This window comes from Pristiophorus japonicus, chromosome 11 (genome assembly GCF_044704955.1).
Source record: "Pristiophorus japonicus isolate sPriJap1 chromosome 11, sPriJap1.hap1, whole genome shotgun sequence".
NCBI lineage: Eukaryota > Metazoa > Chordata > Chondrichthyes > Pristiophoridae > Pristiophorus > Pristiophorus japonicus.
This window is the reverse complement of record NC_091987.1, coordinates 142,131,467-142,151,855: the sequence shown is the minus strand read 5'-3', so window position 1 is coordinate 142,151,855 and position 20,389 is coordinate 142,131,467. Positions and strand designations below refer to the sequence as shown.

The 20,389-nt window shown below is 49.5% G+C and overlaps 1 long non-coding RNA gene across 1 annotated transcript; it reads right to left on the bottom strand.

The window, feature by feature from the left end:
- Positions 1-990: 990 nt before the first annotated feature.
- On the bottom strand, positions 991-19,935 carry LOC139275860 (uncharacterized). Its single transcript, XR_011595773.1, has 4 exons — positions 19,915-19,935; positions 19,437-19,479; positions 14,305-14,470; positions 991-1,052 (listed from the first exon to the last, which is right to left on the bottom strand). It is a non-coding gene; the product is annotated as an uncharacterized lncRNA (long non-coding RNA).
- Between the last annotated feature and the right edge of the window lie 454 nt (positions 19,936-20,389).

Here is a 20,389-nt window from a genome sequence, read left to right as displayed (position 1 = left end):
CTTCCGCCTCAACAAACAAGCTTCCTTTTTGGTCACTAATAGGCCGTACTCTTTGTTTAGTTATCCTATTACTCTTTATGTATTTATAAAACATCTTTGGGATTTCCTTGATTTTACTTGCCAATATTTTTTCACGCCCCCGCTTTGCTTTCCTAATTTCCTTTTTATTTCTCTCCTGCACTTTCTATACTCCTGCAGGCTTTCTGCAGTATTTAGCTCTCGGTATCCAACATAAGCTTCCCTTTTTTGCATTATCCTACCCTGTATGCCTCTTGACATCCAGGGGGCTCTAGATTTAGGAGTCCCACCCTTTTTCTTTGTGGGAATACATTTGCTCTGAACCCTCACTAAATCCTCCTTGAATGCCTCCCACTGCTCTGACACTGATTTACCTTCATGTATCTGTTTCCAGTGATTTGCTAAATCACATCTCAGCTCAGTAAAATTAACCTTTCCCCTATTGAGAACTTTTACTCTTGGTCTATCTTCATCCTTTTCCGTAACTATGTTAAATATAACTGAATTATGATCACTACTACCAGAAATCTCTCACACTTGCCCTTCCACTTGCCCAGCTTCATTCCCTAAAACTAAGTCCAGAACTGCCCCCCTCCCTTGTTGGGCTTGCTGTGCACTGGCTAAAAAAGTTCTCCTGAATGCATGTTAAGAATTCTGTGCCCTCGATATGTTTTACACTGATTCTTACCCATTTAATATTGGTGTAGTTGAAATCCCCTACTATTATTGCTCTGGTTTTTGTACTTCTCAGAAGCTTGCCAACATATTTGCTCTTCTATCTCCCTCTGATTATTTGCGATCTATAATACACTCCCAGCAGAGACCTGGTAAGTCGTTACTGTGGTTTCATTCATCCCACAGTTCATAGGCTTACTGTCCCCAATATATACAGTCCCCGTGGTGACAGCTGTGTGTTGGCTCCTCTCCATTGATCATGATGCTGCATACTTGAGTCGTTGGCAGTGGGCCCGCCCCCAGGTCGGATATCAGTCCGAGTGCTCGATACCGTCCAATCTCCATTTCCAGTTTTAGTTCTGTAAACCAAGCATATTATGTGTTAATTATCAGTTTCACTTCTGACTTACTGAAGCTGGTTGATCTGATACCATTAGTTACCTTTACCTATACACCGGATTAGGTAAAGGGCTGGACTGGCTTTGTCCACAGTAGGAAAAGATCCTTTCAGCTTTGGTACAAATAGGTGATCTTTCACTAGTCCCATCATGACAATCACAGATAAGGCCATCTTGAGCACGTATCACTCTCCATCCACATACCCCTTCACCCGCTCCACCTCCAACTCCCCTCCTGGAAACAACTCACTTACAACTGCACTTACAAATCCCAACTGTCCAGCCTGTGGCCCTCCATTTACCACGACATTTCTGCAGCTGCCGATGTGTTCAACCCCACCCTCATCACCACTTTGCTGCTCTATTCACGACTAAAACAATTACTCTCTCTCACCTTGGCCGTTCCCCCTGGGCTCTCATCTTCACTCCTTTAAGTCCCAGAGATGAACACTTGAACGGATCTGGCGGACAACTGGTTTAGCCATTCACCGCCAAATCTGGCTGGATCACAATAAGCATTATTCGGTCCCGCTCTTGTCTCAAAACTGCTCACTATTCCAGAATCATTCTAGAATGCAAAGATAAACCCCAGCTTCTATTCTCTACTGCTAACTCTCTTCTTAAACTGCTCTCCCCTGTCTCCTTCACCCTCACCACTGACAACAAGTGTAAGGATCTCATGGCCTGCTTGGTCTCTAAGATTGAGACCATCCAATCAGCTGCCTCTGCCACTTCCCTTCCTTCCCCAGCCCACTGGTCCAAACTTCCTACAAATTTCCCGCTGCCATAGCCATGAACTTGCATCTTTCTATAGACTTCTATTCTGACATCCAGTACTGGATGACAAAAAATTTTCTCGTACTAAATATTGGGAAGACCGAACCGATTGTCTTCGGTCCCTGCCACAAACTCCATTTCCTAGCCACCGAATCCATGTCTCTCCCTAACAACTGTCTGAGATTGAACCAGACGGTTCACAACCTTCGTGCCCTGTTTGACCCCGAATTGAGCTTCCGACCACATATCCATGCCATAACTAAGACTGCTTATTACCACCTCTGTAACATCGCCTGTCTCCGCACCTGCTCCTGCTCATCTGCTCATGAAACCTTCATCTATGCCTTTGTTATCTCTAGACTTGACTATTCTAATGCACTCTTGGCTGGCCTTCCACATTCTTCCCTACGTATACTTGAGCTCATCCAAATGGTCCCGACATTCCTCAGGCTGGAATCCCAGTGCTGATGCCGGGACTGTGCCCGACGGTGCCCACCAGCACTGCTTAGTCTGCTGTTTAAATTTTCCAATGTTTTTAGTCACAAATTGTTGGTCTCATTCACATACTCTATCATCTGATTTACCCATTTAATTCCTACTGCCCCCAACAGGGGCATCAGAGGGAAATGGGCCCCAGGAACCACCTACGTGTGCAGGCTCTTTGGCTGCTTTATCAGCTTGGGAGATTCCGATTATGTGTGAGTCTATTGTCTTGGTTTGAGCTTTTATTTTACCAACAAAGCATAGTTCCTGTCTCTCAATGCTTCCCACAATGATCTGAACAAATTGCCATGCACCAACAATTTGACATCAGAAGTCACACAATCATTTTTACAATACAAAGGAGGTGAGACATAGGGCAGTGAAACATTTGTCCGAGGCAGGCCATTATGCACCAGGCACGGGGCCCCGCTCTCTGGGGCGGTAGTGGGGCAGACGCTCCGGGAGCGGGGCGCAGTGTTACGCACTGGGCCATGTAGTGCTTCCACGTGGGAGGGGCCCTTCCCTAAATTAAAGGGAAGGGCTCAAGCTGCAAACTCTGCAGTAAAGAAACGGTCCTCCCTGGCCCACCGGGGAAAGGGGTGCTGCCCAACAGATTGGCCCTCAGAGTGTCGGGCTGACCGATCACGGCATGGACCCCGCTTCCAAAGCAGCAACTGAATGGAAGAACATTTCAGTGTGCCGTCCGCCACCTCCCCTTTAACTTGTGCCTCGCTAGCAGTACACGGACCCGGAAGCTATCGCTGTCTTCACCCAGCGCAGCTGTAGGGGGCGACACCCAATTTAGGGATTATCAAAAGTGTCCACTGGCTCAGCCCAGCCGAGGAGACAAGGGTGTCTCCGGGTTTCATGAGCAAATTCAGCGGGGTGTGTGGAGAGTGGAATATCAACACCAACAGCCCAGTAATGTGTAAAATGTTTGCCTGCCCAGAATGTGGGGACAGGTGTCTCTCGCATGGTCCATCACCAATGTTCCCTGGAGTTTTATTTTGGGTCGTGTGGCCCCTTTAAGAATACGCGATTTTTCGTTTAAAAGCCAGCAACCCAGAGGTAGGATGCTGGACTGCTCTTTCACCTCTCTGTAAAATCATGCCAACAGATTGACTCCCCCCCCCATCATTTCCCTTCCTTGTTGCTTCTCCTCATTCTTCCCTGCCTCTCGATACTTGGCAAAGATTGCTAATGGATTAAGACTGGTGTGGCCAAATGTTTGTCCCTCTTTTGTGACATTCTCTTTGACTTGTCACCATCCCTTTAAATGTCACTGCCACTCCGTGCCCGCTCCCTTCACCTGTCCGGATCTGCACCTGAAGCTCTGCCAGTATGTTCACCTCACCTGGAGTGTGTAAAACCCACCAATAGTGATTCTAGCCTCAGCTTCACTAATGGTGCAATATCCAGAGCCCCTATTTTAATTCTGAGCAGTCACTGGGCGGGCGGGAGCTGAGGCTGGTGGTGAAACTGTCTGACCTTAGCAGTGTGTCCCGGGTGATGTTAACTCCCAGGCTTCACCTGCACACCCTGGGTCAGTTGCCTGCCTGAAGGTGGTGGGGAGCGATAACTGGCTGGCGGCTGGGGGCAGAATGTCAGCTGGTGGGAGGTCGCTGCTGGGGACCGAATGAATAATCCTGCATTCTCAGCTAGGTTGTGGGGAAGAGGATCGGAGGGGCTAGGGGCTCAACTTGTCATTGAACTGTGAACTTTTCAATAGAATTTATTTGTGAACTTTTCAATGCTGGTTAGTGGCAATTCATTTTGTGAATCCGCTGGTAAAATGAGATTGTGGGGGATGGAGGGAAGGCTTAAACTTTCCTTGTGGCCCAAGGAGCACTCCTACTCTTCCTAACCCCTCAAGGAAAGTAAAACATAAGTTACAGAAACCTTTGTCTTCTTGTGGCCCTGAGTCCTCTCCCCGCGAGGTTGATGTGCTGGGAAAGCTACAACCTCTTCCCCCCTCAGGCTACTGGTTAAAATAACAGTCGTGCCCCAGGGACATCATTGGAGCCCGATTTGCACATTTACCATTTCCAGCGGATGTCCTGACCCTCGGCTCGGATCAACAGGTTCAAATGGAAGACTGCGGGAAACATAGAAACATAGAAACATAGAAAATAGATGCAGGAGTAGGCCATTCAGCCCTTCGAGCCTGATCATTCCCTCAGTACCCCTTTCCTGCTTTCTCTCCATACCCCTTGATCCCCTTCGCCATAAGGGCCATAATCTAACTCCCTCTTGAATGGGTTAACAACTCTCTGAGTGAAGAAGTTTCTCCTCATCTCAGTCCTAAATGGCTTACCCCTTATCCTAAGACTATATCCCCTGGTTCTGGACTTCCCCAATATCGGGAACATTCTTCCCGCATCTAACCTGTCCAGTCCCGTCAGAATCTTATACGTTTCGATGAGATCCCCTCTCATCCTTCTAAACTCCAGTGAATAAAGGCCCAGCTGATCCAGTCTCTCCTCATATGACAGCCCTGCCATCCCTGGAATCAGTCTGGTGAACCTTCGCTGCACTCCTTCAAGAGCAAGAACGTCCTTCTTCAGATTAGGAGACCAAAACTCAACGCAATATTCCAGGTGAGGCCTCACTAAGGCCCTGTACAACTGCAGTAAGACCTCCCTGCTCCTATACTCAAATCCCCTAGCTATGAAGGCTAACATACCATTTGCCTTCTTCACCGCTTGCTGTACCTGCATGCCCACTTTCAGTGACTGATGAACCATGACACGCAGGTCTTGTTGCACCTCCCTTTTCCTAATCTCCCGCCATCCAGATAATATTCTGCCCTCGTATTTTTGCCCCCAAAATGGATAACCTCACATTTATCCACATTATACTGCATCTGCCATGCATTTGCCCACTCACCTAACCTGTTACAGTCACCCTGCAGCCTCTTAGCATCCTCCTCACAGCTCACACCATCACCCAGTTTAGTGTCATCTGCAAACTTGGAGATATTACACTCAATTCCTTCATCTAAATCATTAATGTATATTGTAAAGAGCTGAGGTCCCAGTACTAAGCCCTGCGGCACTCCACTAGTCACTGCCTGCCATTCTGAAAAGCACCTGTTTATCCCGAAGGGAGCGGGACGTGGGTGGGTAAGTCTCCTGGGTGATTGTAACTGGCCAGTCACCCAGTGAGCAGCATGCAGCAGTGCTAGAATGGCTCCTTCACTCTCTGTGTCTTAAAGCGAGAACAGAAAGAGACAAATGTGAATGGCCTTATTCGGAATGACTATTTTGGTGTGGAGTGCAGATCGGGTGGGCGAGAGACGCTGATGGAGGTGGGAGGCTCAATCCAATTTCATGTTTGGTCTCAGTTAAATGTAATGGCTGCCTGCCATTGCTTCTCATATTCCCTATAGGTTGCTCTCAGGCTGGGAGGCTGGGAAAACTGGCAGGGTTGCCATTATTTAAAATGCCTGCACCCTTTAAATGAACGGTGCACTTTTCAATAGAATTTATTTGTGAACTTTTCAGTGCTGGTTAGTGGCAATTCATTTTGTGATTGCGCTCAGTCCCTGAACCATCCTGCAACGTGCCGCTGAGTGCCGGCCACAGCACTCCACGCCTTCAGTTGGCGCCCGGAGCCACTTAAATTGCGCCTATTCAGCACTTGAGTGCGAAACCTGTTAGCCCATCCTGCCAAGTTCAGATTATGGTAATCGGCAATAAGGACCAAGATGGTGTGCAAAATCCGGATTTTGAAACAGGCAAATAAAACCTGCAGGAGGTTCAGGAAACCCTGCTCTCCCCTCGCTTCCCCTCCCCCGCACCGAACTCCCCTCCAAGGTAACATCAGCTCCACTGAGGTGGAAAGCTCTCTGGAATATTACCATCCCTTGCTCTTGGCCTTCCGAGTGCCAGCACAGTAACTGGAGCCCGCCTGCTTTAGATAGTGGCTTAGAGCAGACTTCGGGGCCCAGCCTATAACAGAAGTCGACTCTCTGTGCCCCAAGGGTTGCCGAAAGCATTGGATTGCTTGCCAGAAAGCTTCTGCAGCATGTCGGAGTGTGTGGGGGAGTCCACTGCCAATTTATTTAGGATCCTGGCACATGGCATTAACACTCTTCACTCATCCATGGAGTGTGTGGTCATCTGAGTAGACACTGAAACTGGACCTTCCCTGAAGGACTCTCAGGCACCACTTATACCGTCTCTTGGATGCTCCCACTGAGGCCATGCCAGCTCTGGTCTCCATCACCTCCCCTGATTTGGGCAGGCTGGGAGACTGAATGAATAGGGGCACCAGTTGGATCCCCGATCTCCTGCAGCCACAGCCCAGTAATAGGGGCAGTCCAGCAATGGGAAGAGAACATGTTGCTATCTCTGAAAATGAGAGCATGTGTGGAGTCTTGTGTGCCCCTCCCCCAGTGCCCACACTGTGGCTGGAAGGCTGGCTGGGCCCAAAGCAAACTCTTGTAGTCTGCAGCTGGGCCTGTTCAGGCCCCGAGCTCCTGGAATCACCGACCATCAGCATCTCAGGAGCCCTTGACTAAGTCGCAGTGTCCCTTCACCTCCCGTACTGCAGCCATTGTAGGAGCACCTTGTGGGAGCACTAGAGTCAGTGAGAGAGCACTGAAGGTCATCACTAGGCTCTCTTACCTGGGCCATACTTAGTGTGAGCAAGTATTACAGCCAGGACAATTATCATCCTTTTTAACTCTGTGTGTGCAGATAGAGCTCCTGTCGTAGCTGGAGATCCTGCAATATTAGTGAACATGAATAACAATGTTGGTCTTTGAGTGGATGAAGTTGATTTGAGGGTAAAAGGACTGGCAGAGATATTGGATATGACTGTTACTGCAGGGGAGCAGGGATTGTTCAGCAGAAGCTCTCTTCAGTGAGCTGCCGCCAAAGACCACTGACTGCTCACAACTCTTGGGGTTCTCCTACTTCCTGACCATCCTCTGTATCATCAGTGTCATCTCCCTCATCAGGCTGAAGATTATTCGGTGTTGGCTCCCTGTCTTCTTCTCCTTTCCAAAGCAACGCTATGCAGCACACAGCAAACTGCTGTCATATGGGACATGCTTAATGGTGTGTGTTGTAGGAAGCACCAGACTGTCCAAACAGTGGGATCATTGCTTAAGGACTCCAATGGTCTGTAGTTAAGCTCTAGATCTGATTGTGGCACTGCTCAGTCACGAAGTGTAGGTTCTTGAGAGGAGCCATGAGCCAAGTGTGCAATGGGGAACTCTTGTCCTCAACATAAGAACATTATAGTATTATAGGAGATGGACGGCATTCAGAGCTAGTTGTGTTTCTGTGACGGAGCATGAATGTTCTCATTCTAATAACCAGCACTCGGCCAGTACTTGCTAGCTACCCACACACTGATACACATTGCACACTCCTACACACTAATACTTTATCTAGTATTATATCCATATGCAATATTGGCTATTTTTGCATACACAAAAGCTAACTTTTAATGTTAAATGTAATTTGTTGTCCCAGTAAGCTGTGCCATGAGGGAATTGTTCTGTCGACTGCTGCTCTGTGAAATCAGACAGGCAACATGTGTTACATTGTATGGCAATATGTCTGGAGATAAGTGAGTAAGGAATTGTATTAATTAATAATACTCGTATTTGTTTAATCATTGGCACAATGTTTAGCATATTACACTTAAGAACATTTTTGACATCACAAAAACATAAAAGTAATTGCCTGAATCATCTACCCCATAAAACAATGTACAGAATTCATTCCATGCCTAATGCTTGCCACAGAGCCTGACCCAGATATAATGTATATCTGGTTGTTGAACTGTCGAGTTAGTCTCTCTGACTATCAGCAGGTCACAGCTGGTCAGCGACAGACATTTGAGCATCCCCTCAAGCCTCACAGTTTCTGTGGTCTCTTCCAGCCTCCGCAAGTGTAAAGTCATTGACAGATCAGAGAAAAATGTGTCCCAATTGTTGTGAGTTGGCTGATCGATCATTGTTATCTTTCTGCCACAAAGACAAATGATTTGATAGAACTGAAAGCAATGGGATGATGTCACTGTACCGATTCAAACAACTCAGGGTTTGCACCTGACCGACTGAAACAAATATTTATCCAATCAATCTGGACAAACATAATTCTTCCAACACTCAGTAAATGTGGGACAATAAAAAAAGGTAACTAAAGAAATGCATCTGCTGTAAAGCGGAGTTTGAGTCTGACTGTAAGGTCAGTGCAGTGAGGGTACTTTCAGACCGGGAACCGCAGGGCGTATGGACATCAATCAGTGGCTTTTGTACTTTGAGAATTTTGCTTCTGTTGTTTTATTCAAATGAAAATTTTGGGCATAAAAATCTGTGGCTGTCGTGGCTGAAATCTACAGTGGATATTGGGCACAGAGCTGGAATCTGCAGTGGACATTGGGCCTGGGGCCAGAATCTGTAGTGTACATTGGGCCTGGGGCCAGAATCTGCAGTGGACATTGGGCCCGGGGCCAGAATCTGCAGTGGACATTGGGCCTGGGGCCAGAATCTGCAGTGGACATTGGGCCCGGGGCCAGAATCTGCAGTGGACATTGGGCCCGGGGCCAGAATCTGCAGTGGTCATTGGGCCTGGGGCCAGAATCTGCAGTGGACATTGGGCCCAGGGCCAGAATCTGCAGTGGACATTGGGCCCCAGGGCCAGAATCTGCAGTGGACATTGGGCCCGGGGCCAGAATCTGCAGTGGACATTGGACCCGGGGCCAGAATCTGAAGTGGACATTGGACCCGGGGCCAGAATCTGCAGTGGACATTGGGCCTGGGGCCAGAATCTGCAGTGGACATTGGGCCCGGGGCCATAAGCTGCAGTGGACATTGGGCCCGGGGCCAGAATCTGCAGTGGACATTGGGCCCGGGGCCAGAATCTGCAGTGGACATTGGGCCAGGGGCCATAATCTGCAGTGGACATTGGGCCCGGTGCCAGAATCTGCAGTGGACATTGGGCCCGGGGCCAGAATCTGCAGTGGACATTGGGCCCGGGGCCAGAATCTGCAGTGGACATTGGGCCCGGGGCCAGAATCCATAGTGGGCATTGGGCCCGGGGCCAGAATCTGCAGTGGACATTGGACCCAGGGCCAGAATCTGCAGTGGACATTGGGCCCGGGGCCAGAATCTACAGTGGACATTGGGCCCGGGGCCAGAATCTGCAGTGGACATTGGGCCCGGGGCCAGAATCTGCAGTGGACATTGTCCCCCGGCCAGAATCTGCAGTGGACATTGGGCCTGGGGCCGGAATCTGCTGTGGACATTGGGCCCGGGGCCAGAATCTGCAGTGGACATTGGGCCCAGGGCCAGAATCTGCAGTGGACATTGGGCCCGGGGCCAGAATCTGCAGTGGACATTGGGCCTGGGGCCAGAATCTGCAGTGGACATTGGGCCCGGGGCCATAATCTGCAGTGGACATTGGGCCCAGGGCCAGAATCTGCAGTGGACATTGGGCCTGGGGCCAGAATCTGCAGTGGACATTGGGCCCGGGGCCAGAATCTGCAGTGGACATTGGGCCTGGGGCCAGAATCTACAGTGGACATTGGGCCAGGGGCCAGAATCTGCAATGTACATTGGGCCTAGGGCCAGAATCTACAGTGGACATTGGGCCTGGGGCCAGAATCTGCAGTGGACATTGGGCCCGGGGCCAGAATCTGTAGTGTACATTGGGCCTGGTGCCAGAATCTGCAGTGGACATTGGGCCTGGGGCCAGAATCTGCAGTGGACATTGGACCCGGGGCCAGAATCTGCAGTGGATATTGGGCCCGGGGCCAGACTCTGCAGTGGACATTGGGCCCAGGGCCAGAATCTGCAGTGGACATTGGGCCCGGGGCCAGAATCTGCAGTGGACAATGGGCCTGGGGCCAGAATCTGCAGTGGACATTGGGCCCGGGGCCAGAATCTGCAGTGGACATTGGGCCTGGGGCCAGAATCTGCAGTGGCCATTGGGCCCGGGGCCAGAATCTGCAGTGGACATTGGGCCCGGGGCCAGAATCTGCAGTGGACATTGGACCTGGGGCCAGAATCTGCAGTGGACATTGGACCCGGGGCCAGAATCTGCAGTGGACATTGTGCCTGGGGCCAGAATCTGCAGTGGACATTGGGCCCGGGGCCATAAGCTGCAGTGGACATTGGGCCCGGGGCCAGAATCTGCAGTGGACATTGGGCCCGGGGCCAGAATCTGCAGTGGACATTGGGCCAGGGGCCATAATCTGCAGTGGACATTGGGCCCGGTGCCAGAATCTGCAGTGGACATTGGGCCTGGGGCCAGAATCCGTAGTGGGCATTGGGCCCGGAGCCAGAATCTGCAGTGGACATTGGACCCAGGGCCAGAATCTGCAGTGGACATTGGGCCCGGGGCCAGAATCTACAGTGGACATTGGGCCCGGGGCCAGAATCTGCAGTGGACATTGGGCCCGGGGCCAGAATCTGCAGTGGACATTGTCCCCCGGCCAGAATCTGCAGTGGACATTGGGCCTGGGGCCGGAATCTGCTGTGGACATTGGGCCCGGGGCCAGAATCTGCAGTGGACATTGGGCCCAGGGCCAGAATCTGCAGTGGACATTGGGCCCAGGGCCAGAATCTGCAGTGGACATTGGGCCTGTGGCCAGAATCTGCAGTGGACATTGGGCCCGGGGCCATAATCTGCAGTGGACATTGGGCCCGGGGCCAGAATCTGTAGTGTACATTGGGCCTGGTGCCAGAATCTGCAGTGGACATTGGGCCTGGGGCCAGAATCTGCAGTGGACATTGGACCCGGGGCCAGAATCTGCAGTGGATATTGGGCCCGGGGCCAGACTCTGCAGTGGACATTGGGCCCAGGGCCAGAATCTGCAGTGGACATTGGGCCCGGGGCCAGAATCTGCAGTGGACAATGGGCCTGGGGCCAGAATCTGCAGTGGACATTGGGCCCAGGGCCAGAATCTGCAGTGGACATTGTCCCCCGGCCAGAATCTGCAGTGGACATTGGGCCTTTGGCCGGAATCTGCTGTGGACATTGGGCCCGGGGCCAGAATCTGCAGTGGACATTGGGCCCGGGGCCAGAATCTGCAGTGGACATTGGGCCCAGGGCCAGAATCTGCAGTGGACATTGGGCCGAGGGCCAGAATCTGCTGTGGACATTGGGCCCGGGGCCAGAATCTGCAGTGGACATTGGGCCCAGGGCCAGAATCTGCAGTGGACATTGAGCCTGGGGCCATAATCTGCAGTGGACATTGGGCCCAGGGCCAGAATCTGCAGTGGACATTGGGCCTGGGGCCAGAATCTGCAGTGGACATTTGGCCCGGGGCCAGAATCTGCAGTGGACATTGGGCCCGGGGCCAGAATCTGCAGTGGACATTGGGCCTGGGGCCAGAATCTACAGTGGACATTGGGCCCGGGGCCAGAATCTGCAGTGTACATTGGGCCTGGGGCCAGAATCTACAGTGGACATTGGGCCTGGGGCTAGAATCTGCAGTGGACATTGGGCCCGGGGCCAGAATCTGTAGTGTACATTGGGCCTGGTGCCAGAATCTGCAGTGGACTTTGGGCCTGGGGCCAGAATCTGCAGTGGACATTGGGCCTGGGGCCAGAATCTGCAGTGGACATTGGACCCGGGGCCAGAATCTGCAGTGGATATTGGGCCCGGGGCCAGACTCTGCAGTGGACATTGGGCCCAGGGCCAGAATCTGCAGTGGACATTGGGCCCGGGGCCAGAATCTGCAGTGGACAATGGTCCTGGGGCCAGAATCTGCAGTGGACATTGGGCCCAGGGCCAGAATCTGCAGTGGACATTGGGCCCAGGGCCAGAATCTGCAGTGGACAATGGGCCTGCGGCCAGAATCTGCAGTGGATATTGGGCCCGGAGCCAGAATCTGCAGTGGACATTGGGCCCGTGGCCAGAACCTGCAGTGGACATTGGGCCCGGGGCCAGAATCTGCAGTGGACAATGGGCCCGGTGCCAGAATCTGCAGTGGACATTGGGCCAGGAGCCGGATAGATGAAGTCCCGGCCTCCACTCACAGTTTCTGCGGAACCACAAGTGAAGTGGGACCTCCGTCTGACTCAACATGGTGTGTGACATCAGAGAGGTGGGGCTGGAGGAGAGCAAACTCGCAGCCCAGAAATGTCCCCATCCTCAGCCTGGTACAACACCAAGCACCAGCGGGTGCACTGGCTCTCAGCAGGTTAGATGTGGGGCCCAGCTGGGGATTCGGGCCTGGACACCAGTAGAAAGCAGCCTGTTATTTTGGTTCCCTCATTAAGAGGCAGATGTGATCGCATAAATAATCTGCTAATAACGGGGCCTCCAGCTCCAGAACTCGGGGCTGCCCAATGCCATATTACCCCTCCCCCTCCCGAGGCCCCACCTTCCGCAAGTAGGTGAGGGAACATACCCCCTGGCCACAGATACTTTGGCGGGGTTCAAAGCAGAGTTCTCAGCACTTACTGTGCAAGAGCAGTCCCATAAACTTTCAGGGTCATCAACAATGTTTTCCTTTGGGTTGTTCGGTGTCAGCCTCGGCTCATTGGTGGGACTCCCATCTCTGAGTCGGAGACTGCGAGCTTCGGGTCCCAGTCCAGAAACTTGAGCAAATAATCTAGGCTGACACTTCCATGCAGTACTGAAGGAGTGCTACACATAGAATCATAGAATGGTTACAGCACAGAAGGAGGCCATTCGGCCATCGAGCCCATGCTGGCTCTCTGCAAGACCACTTCAGCTAGTCCCACTCCCTGCCCTTCCCCATAGCCCTGCAAATTATTTTCCTTCAGGTCCTTATCCAATTCCCTTTTGAAAGCCACGATTGAGTCTGCCTCCACCACCTGTTCAGGCAGTGCATTCCAGATCCGAACCACTTGATGTGTAAAAAAGCTTTGGTTCTTTTGCCAATCACCTTAAATCTGTGTCCTCTGGTTCTTGACCCTTCTGCCAACGGGAAAAGTTTATCTCTATCTGCTCTGTCTAGACCCATCATAAATATCCTCTCAACCTTCTCTGCTCCAAGGAGAACAACCTCAGCTTCTCTAGTCTATTGGACTCCCCTAATTCTCTACACTGTCGGGTGAGCCATCTTTTGGATGAGTTATTAAACCAAGGTCTCATCTGTCCTCTCAAGTGGATGTAAAAGATCCTCTGGCAATATTCTAAGAAGAATAGGGGAGTTCTCCCTTATGTCCTGGCCAACACTTAGCCCTCAACCTACATCACTAGCAAACAGATGATCTGGTTATTACCTCATTGCTTTTTGTGGGACCTTGCTGTGCCAAAATTGGCTGCTGCATTTCCCTTCATTACACATTGACTGCAAAAGTACGTTGTTGGCTGTAAAGCACTCTGGGACGTCCTGAGATTGTGAAAGGTGCTATATAAATGCAGTTTCTTTCTGTGGTTAGCTCTGTCTTGCTGAAAGTAGGAAGGGGATCCCCAGGAACGTGTGGATTCACAGGAGGGACCCCCACACAGAAAAATTTGAAAGTTACTAGTCGAGACAATCTGGAAGTGCTTGAGTATTTTAGTTACTTCCTTGGTAAATATGTTTTAAAATATATTTGTATGCCCATGCTCCCATGTTAACCGTAGCTGTCAAATCAGCTGTAAGTTAATCCATGTCTGTGTCGGGGTTAAAGGCCAGAGTTGCTGGACCGCCAGCAGGATTCTGATGCCTAACACCTCACCACCAAATCCACAGCTGATTATAATTCAAGAATAATGACTAACCTCTCACTACTCCTTGGAAAATAAGGCTGGAATTTTACCAGCGGTAAGAGGGTGGAATGGAAGTGGGTCAGGGGTCAAAATAGAAATGATTGACAGTGGGTGGGGAGCCCGCTGTCACCCCACCTCCTTTCTAGTCTCCCATGTGTCGGGTCTGTCAGTGTTTCACAGACCCGACACCAAGCGGCGGCACAGGCAACTTAGATCATTCAAAGTTAGTTAAAAGACAATTAAACACCATTTTTCCCAGCACTTACCATTTTTCCAGCTTTTTCATGAGGATCACGGTGCTCGGGGATCACGTCAGGTAAGCGGGTTGGGTGTTCCATCAGTATCCATTCTTCTGAATAGTTGACAGCTGCAAATGTGGTATAAAAGCTACCATTTCATAGCTGTTCACTTTCCAATCCTAGAAGCTGGAACCTTCAGGATTTGGAAGATAGATTTGAGCTTTATGGAGACTGGAAGTGTTTGGAGTAAACATTCTATCCACTTTCACCTCCTTGAAACAACCTCTCTCACCATTGACAGATCGCTTCTATCTTCTCAACTTCAGTTGCCAACTATTTCATCAGCATCGGTGCCCTTGAAAAAATCTCACCTTAGCCTTCAGAATCCCAACATAAATCAGCCCCAACACCAGCATCACCAGGCACACCGGCATCACCAGGCACATCGGCATCACCAGGCACATCGGCATCACCAGGCACACCGGCATCACCAGGCACATCGGCATCACCAGCAACACCGGCATCACCAGGCACAACGGCATCACCAGGCACACCGGAATCACCAGACACACCGGCATCACCAGACACACCGGCATCACCAGGCACACCGGCATCACCAGGCACACCGGCATCACCAGCAACACCAACCTTCTCCACAATCACCTGATGCTGCACAGGACACAGGACATCAGCACTTGACCATATTGCTGCCCAGGACACCAGGATGGCCTCACCATGACCAGCTTTATTTCACTTGACACTGTACACCCTGGCTGCCACATGATGTGTCAGATTTGTACCACCCCACACCAACACCTTAAAGCATCCTAACAATACCCAAGCCATTCATTTTACACTCATCAGCATTGCGGGGGGAACTATTATGTCTCACCATTCACTACAACTCATTAAACCACTTCATGGAGATGCACACAATTCTGTCTAATAACGCAAAGTGTTGAAAATAAAGATGTTGATATTTGACAGCACATGAACAGAAACTTTAATTGAACATTAGATAAAACACCCAAGTGCCTACCATTGTGTGTTGTTACTTGGTACGATTGGACGAGGATGAGTGTGTGTGAGGGGTGGCTAATGAGATAGGGAAGTGATAATATAGGTAGAGAGAGGGGTGGGTGGAGATGCAAGGTAAGTTGGTGTGAGTAAGGATGTGCAGGAGTAGGGTGGGGAAAGGCAGAGTGATGGGGATGTCATGATTGACACAACAGGATGAGGTTGAGTGTGGCTTTGCAGTAATGTTTCGTGATCTACTGAGATCATTGAAAGACTTGCACCACTGCAGCCAGGTCCTCCTGACGACATCCCTGCTTGTCCTTTCCTGTGCAATGTGCCACAAGACTGCACTGAGGTCTCTTACACCCATTGGAAGGGAAGAGAACCTCCCTGCGTGCTGTGACTGGGAGTGATGGGAGAGCCTGGGTGCAGCCGTGCCCCTCTGTGCAGTGGTTGTCAGTGTTTGCAGCACCTCAGTGCTGTACAACGTGACAGCACAACTGTCAAAATCAATGGGGACGTGGTCCCTTTAAGGAAACCGGCTGATGATGTGTCAGTAAATGACATCATCAGACCTGCTTTCCTTTTAATTGGCTGGGAACCTCACTGGGTGGGCTCAACAAGCACCATCAAGGTAAAATCAATTGCAGAGAGCGGGATAGAACCGGCAGCGGGCCGAGACCTCACTACAGACCCGGTAAGTGAAATCGCGGCCTATGTGTCCAAATGGGTTGGAGGAACAAAGGTTCCTCTGGAGGTTCAAACACACAAATCACAAAGTAGCAATGTAGGTTAATAAAGCCACTCAATAAACAAAGCAGCAGGGTTCATTTCTCGAGGGATAGAATTGAAAAAGCAAAAAAGTTATGTTAAACTTGTATAGGACCTTGGTTAGACCACACTCTGAGTACTGTGAACAGATCTGGGGCCAAAATTCAGGGTCTCAAAGAGACCCGTTAATGCCCATTTGCGGCGGCCATTGATAAAAATCGAATGGCCACCACTTTGGGGTCAACAGGCCGACCCGACCTAAATTCAGGTGGAGGATTTTTCGGCCTGGACCCCATCCCACTCGAGTGGTTGCACCGCCAATGAAAACAATAAAATGTATAAGGCAGGTGTTACATGTCCTGCACTTGTACGGGTAGGTGCTGTGGGAAGGGGAGGGCTGCTGGGGGTGATTGAGGAGGGGACCAGGGTGTCGCAGAGGGAGCAGTCCCTTCACAATGCTGAAAGGGGAGGGGAGGGGAAGATGTCTTTGGTGGTGGCTTTTTATGTGGCTCAGCGTCAAATTTATTTGTTTTGTCTTACAACACTGCTGTGAGGTGCCTTGGGATGTTTTACTATGTTAAAGGCGCTATATAAATGAAAGTTGTTGTTGGATCATGCCGGAGGTGGCGGAAATAGCGGAGGATGATCCATTTAATGTGGAGGCTGGTGGAGTGAAAGGTGAGGACAAGGGGAACCCTGTCGTGGTTCTGAGAGGGAGGGGAAGGGGTGAGAGCAGAATTGCGGCAAGTCGAACTGACATGGTTGAGGGGCATGTTAACCACGGTAGAGGGGTATCCTCAGTTGAGGAAAAAGGAAGACATATCGGAAGCATTAGTATGGAAGGTGGCATCGTCAGAACAGATGCAATGGAGATAGAGAAACTGGGAGAATGGAATAGAGTCCTTACATGAAGCTAGGTGGGAGGAAGTGTAGTCCGGGTACTGTGAGAGTCAGAGGGCTTATAGTGAATGTTTGTCAATAGTTTAACCCCAGAAATAGACAGAGAAGTTGAGGAAGGGAAGGGAAGAGTGGGAAATGGACCATGTGAAGGTTAAGGAAGGGTGGAAATTGGAAGCAAAGTGAATGAGCAGTTTTCTTGTTAAACTTATACTTTGCTTTATTTTTGTTTATTGCTTTCAATCCTGTTACAAAAGGCACAGAAGCATAAAAATGACAGGTAACTGAGACAGAGAAATTGGGAGAATATTGTGCAGGATTTCCAAATACTATTGGCTTCTCGGGTACAGAGGCATGGAGTTAAATTGGATCATGTAGCACCTGTTTTTAGGCGCTACACGGCCACCTAACACTGAAAAATGGGGCCCAAGATGCGCGCACAAACTTCCAATGGGAAATGTGCAGGACGCCATCTTGGTAAAAGGGGTTTGCATGCGCGCACCACCATCTTAGTAAAGGGATTTGTGTGCACGCACTGCCATCTTGGTAAAGGGGTTTGTGTGCACACACTGCCATCGAGGTAAAGGGGTTTACCTGTGCGCACCTAACGACTGTCGGCAACAGGCAGAGCTGGCAGGTCATGACACAATTCAGTGTGCAACCGTAATTTGACACCAGCAATTTTACAACTGCACCCTCCAGCCAGCACCATGTGTTAACCTCGTACAGCTGAACACAGCATTAAACGGCATGCAGGATTTCCCCACACCAGCGCTATTGAAAGGGATCACGAGGTAGAATTATAGAATGGTGACAACACAGAAAGAGGCCATTCAGCCCATTGAACTCCTGCTGGCTCTCTGCAAGAATACTTCAGCTAGTCCCACTCCCTTTCCCCGCTAATGTTTCTCCTTCAGGTATTTATCCAATTCCCTGTTGAAAGCCACGATTTAATCTGCCTCCACCACCCTTTCAGGCCGTGCATTTCAGATCATAACCACTCGCTGCGTAAAAATGTTTTCCTCACATTGCCTTTGGTTCTTCTGCCAATCAGCTTCAATCTGTGGCCTCTGGTTCTTAACCCTTCCGCCAATGGGAACAGTTTCTCTCTATCTACTCTATCTAGAGCCCTAATGATTTTGAACAAATCTCTCCTCAACCTTCTCTGCTCCAAGGAGAACAGCTCCAGCTTCTCCAGTATATCCATGTAATTGAAGTCCCTCATCCCTGGAATCAATCTCGTAAATCTTTTCTACATCTCTCCAAGGCCGTCACATCCTTCCCAAAGTGCGGTGCCCAGAATTGGACAATTCTCCAGTTGAGGCCGAATCAGTGTTTTATAAATGTTCATCATAACTTTTGTACCCTATGCCTCTATTTATGAAGCCCAGGATCCTGTATGCTTCATCAACCTGCCCTAGCACCTTCAATGATTTGTGCACATATACCCCCTGGTATACTCTCTTATCACACACTCACTTTAGAATTGTACCCTTTAGTTTATATTGCCTCTCCACTGCAGGATTGCAGGAATTGACCCATTCTCTCTCCTTCATGTGGATAAATATTAGGTATCAACAGTAAGTGTGTTATTGAGAGAGAGAGAGAGAGAGAGAGGAGGCAGCGGGGGCGGAGAGTTGTAGATCAGCCGACTAACAGTTTGTATGTTATTGAGAGAGAGAGAGAGAGAGAGAGGCGGGTGCGGGGGAGAGTTATAGATCAGCCCACTAACAGTAAGTGTGTTATCGAGAGAGAGAGCGAGGGTGGAGGGGTGGAGAGTTATAGATCAGCCTACTAACAGTAAGTGTGTTATTGAGAGAGAGAGAGCGAGGATGGGGGGCGGTGGGGAGTTATAGATCAGCCTACGAACAGTAAGTGTGTTATTGAGAGAGAGAGCGAGGGTGGGGGGGGAGAGTTATAGATCAGCCTACTAACAGTTAGTGTGTTATTGAGAGAGAGAGAGAGAGGGGTGGGGGGAGAGTTATAGATCAGCCTACTAACAGTTAGTGTGTTCAAGATTTATTAAGTTTATTAAGCAAGGCCTTGGGGCTGAAACTTGACGTGCTGCCAGTAGAATATTCCAGACTGTAACTGTTACAACGGGGACACTGCGACTGCAGCTGTGATCACGTGATGGTTGAAGGATGCTGATGCACGGTGAATAGGCAAGATATTAAGAATTAGGCCGGAGATTATCATATCAGGCAATGTGCAGCAGAAGGACCAAACAGGAGAGAGAGGGAAAGTTCCAGCGCTGCTGAGGAAAAACAGAGTATAAGAAGAAACATTTTCTTTCTTTCAGGAAGTACAATGGGAAGAATGCATGTCTACGTTCAACTGTGCTCTGTCTACTGATAACCCTCTGCTTGTAAATTGCTTTATATGCTGAATCAACAAATAAAGTGATTGTAACAGGAACCACTGACTGACTTAATTACTACTGAAGTGAACAACGCATGTTTTTTAACACTTACCCACACAGATAAGTCTTACATCACGGTTAATTCAGCATAAGCACTGCGGGAAATAAAGACAAATGAATAGAAAGAAAACCAGTCTTTACAAGGGAAATACATATTGTTGAGGGATGTATCAGTCAGGATTACTATTGCAGGGCTGCAGACCAGTCATTGCAATAGGAAGTTGTCAACCACAAACATCACTTCCATTATAAAGCAATCGAGCGAGAAGATAGATTGAATTTATCTGCATTGGATGAAGAACATGTTTTTCAACAAAGAACAATTGTTTCATTACAGAACCTGTTACAGGAACATGTTCTACTGAGGAATACACTGAGGTGAAGGAGCCATCATTTGTGTGTGTCATTTGCTTCATTATAATTTATACCGGACTTTTTAAAAGTGGAAATAAATGTAGTGGTTTGTCAAATATACAGATAACTCTTTTAAAATTTAAAGTAATGTAACAAATCAGTAGAATATACTTCACCTCAGTGAATATCAAACGATATCTTAATCAAACCTTAAACCGATTTTATTTCTGTTCCTGTCCTATTAACTGAATGCCATCCACTTCCTTTAAAGGCAGCACCAACATTACGTATTTCCCTGCTCATTTCTCAAACTCAGCTGATTACTTCTGAACATTTTCCAGTGGACACTGTGATACAATGTGTGTTATGTTTAAAGAATGTTCCTGTAGTCAGCACTCCATAACTGAGATGGCCTGGAACCATCCACCACATTGTCAAGTCAACAAATGAAGAAGTTCTCTGATGGTGTAACTTGATGCGCTTTCTGAACCCCGACACAGGCAGACCGACTCGTGCTGTGTTTGCGAATGTCTGGAGAGAGATCACCGTGGAGGTCTCGGGGACCTCCATTCATGACCACACCACCACCCAATGCCTCAAAAGGCTGACTGACATCATTCGACTGATGAAAGTGAGCACATGTTCCTCCAA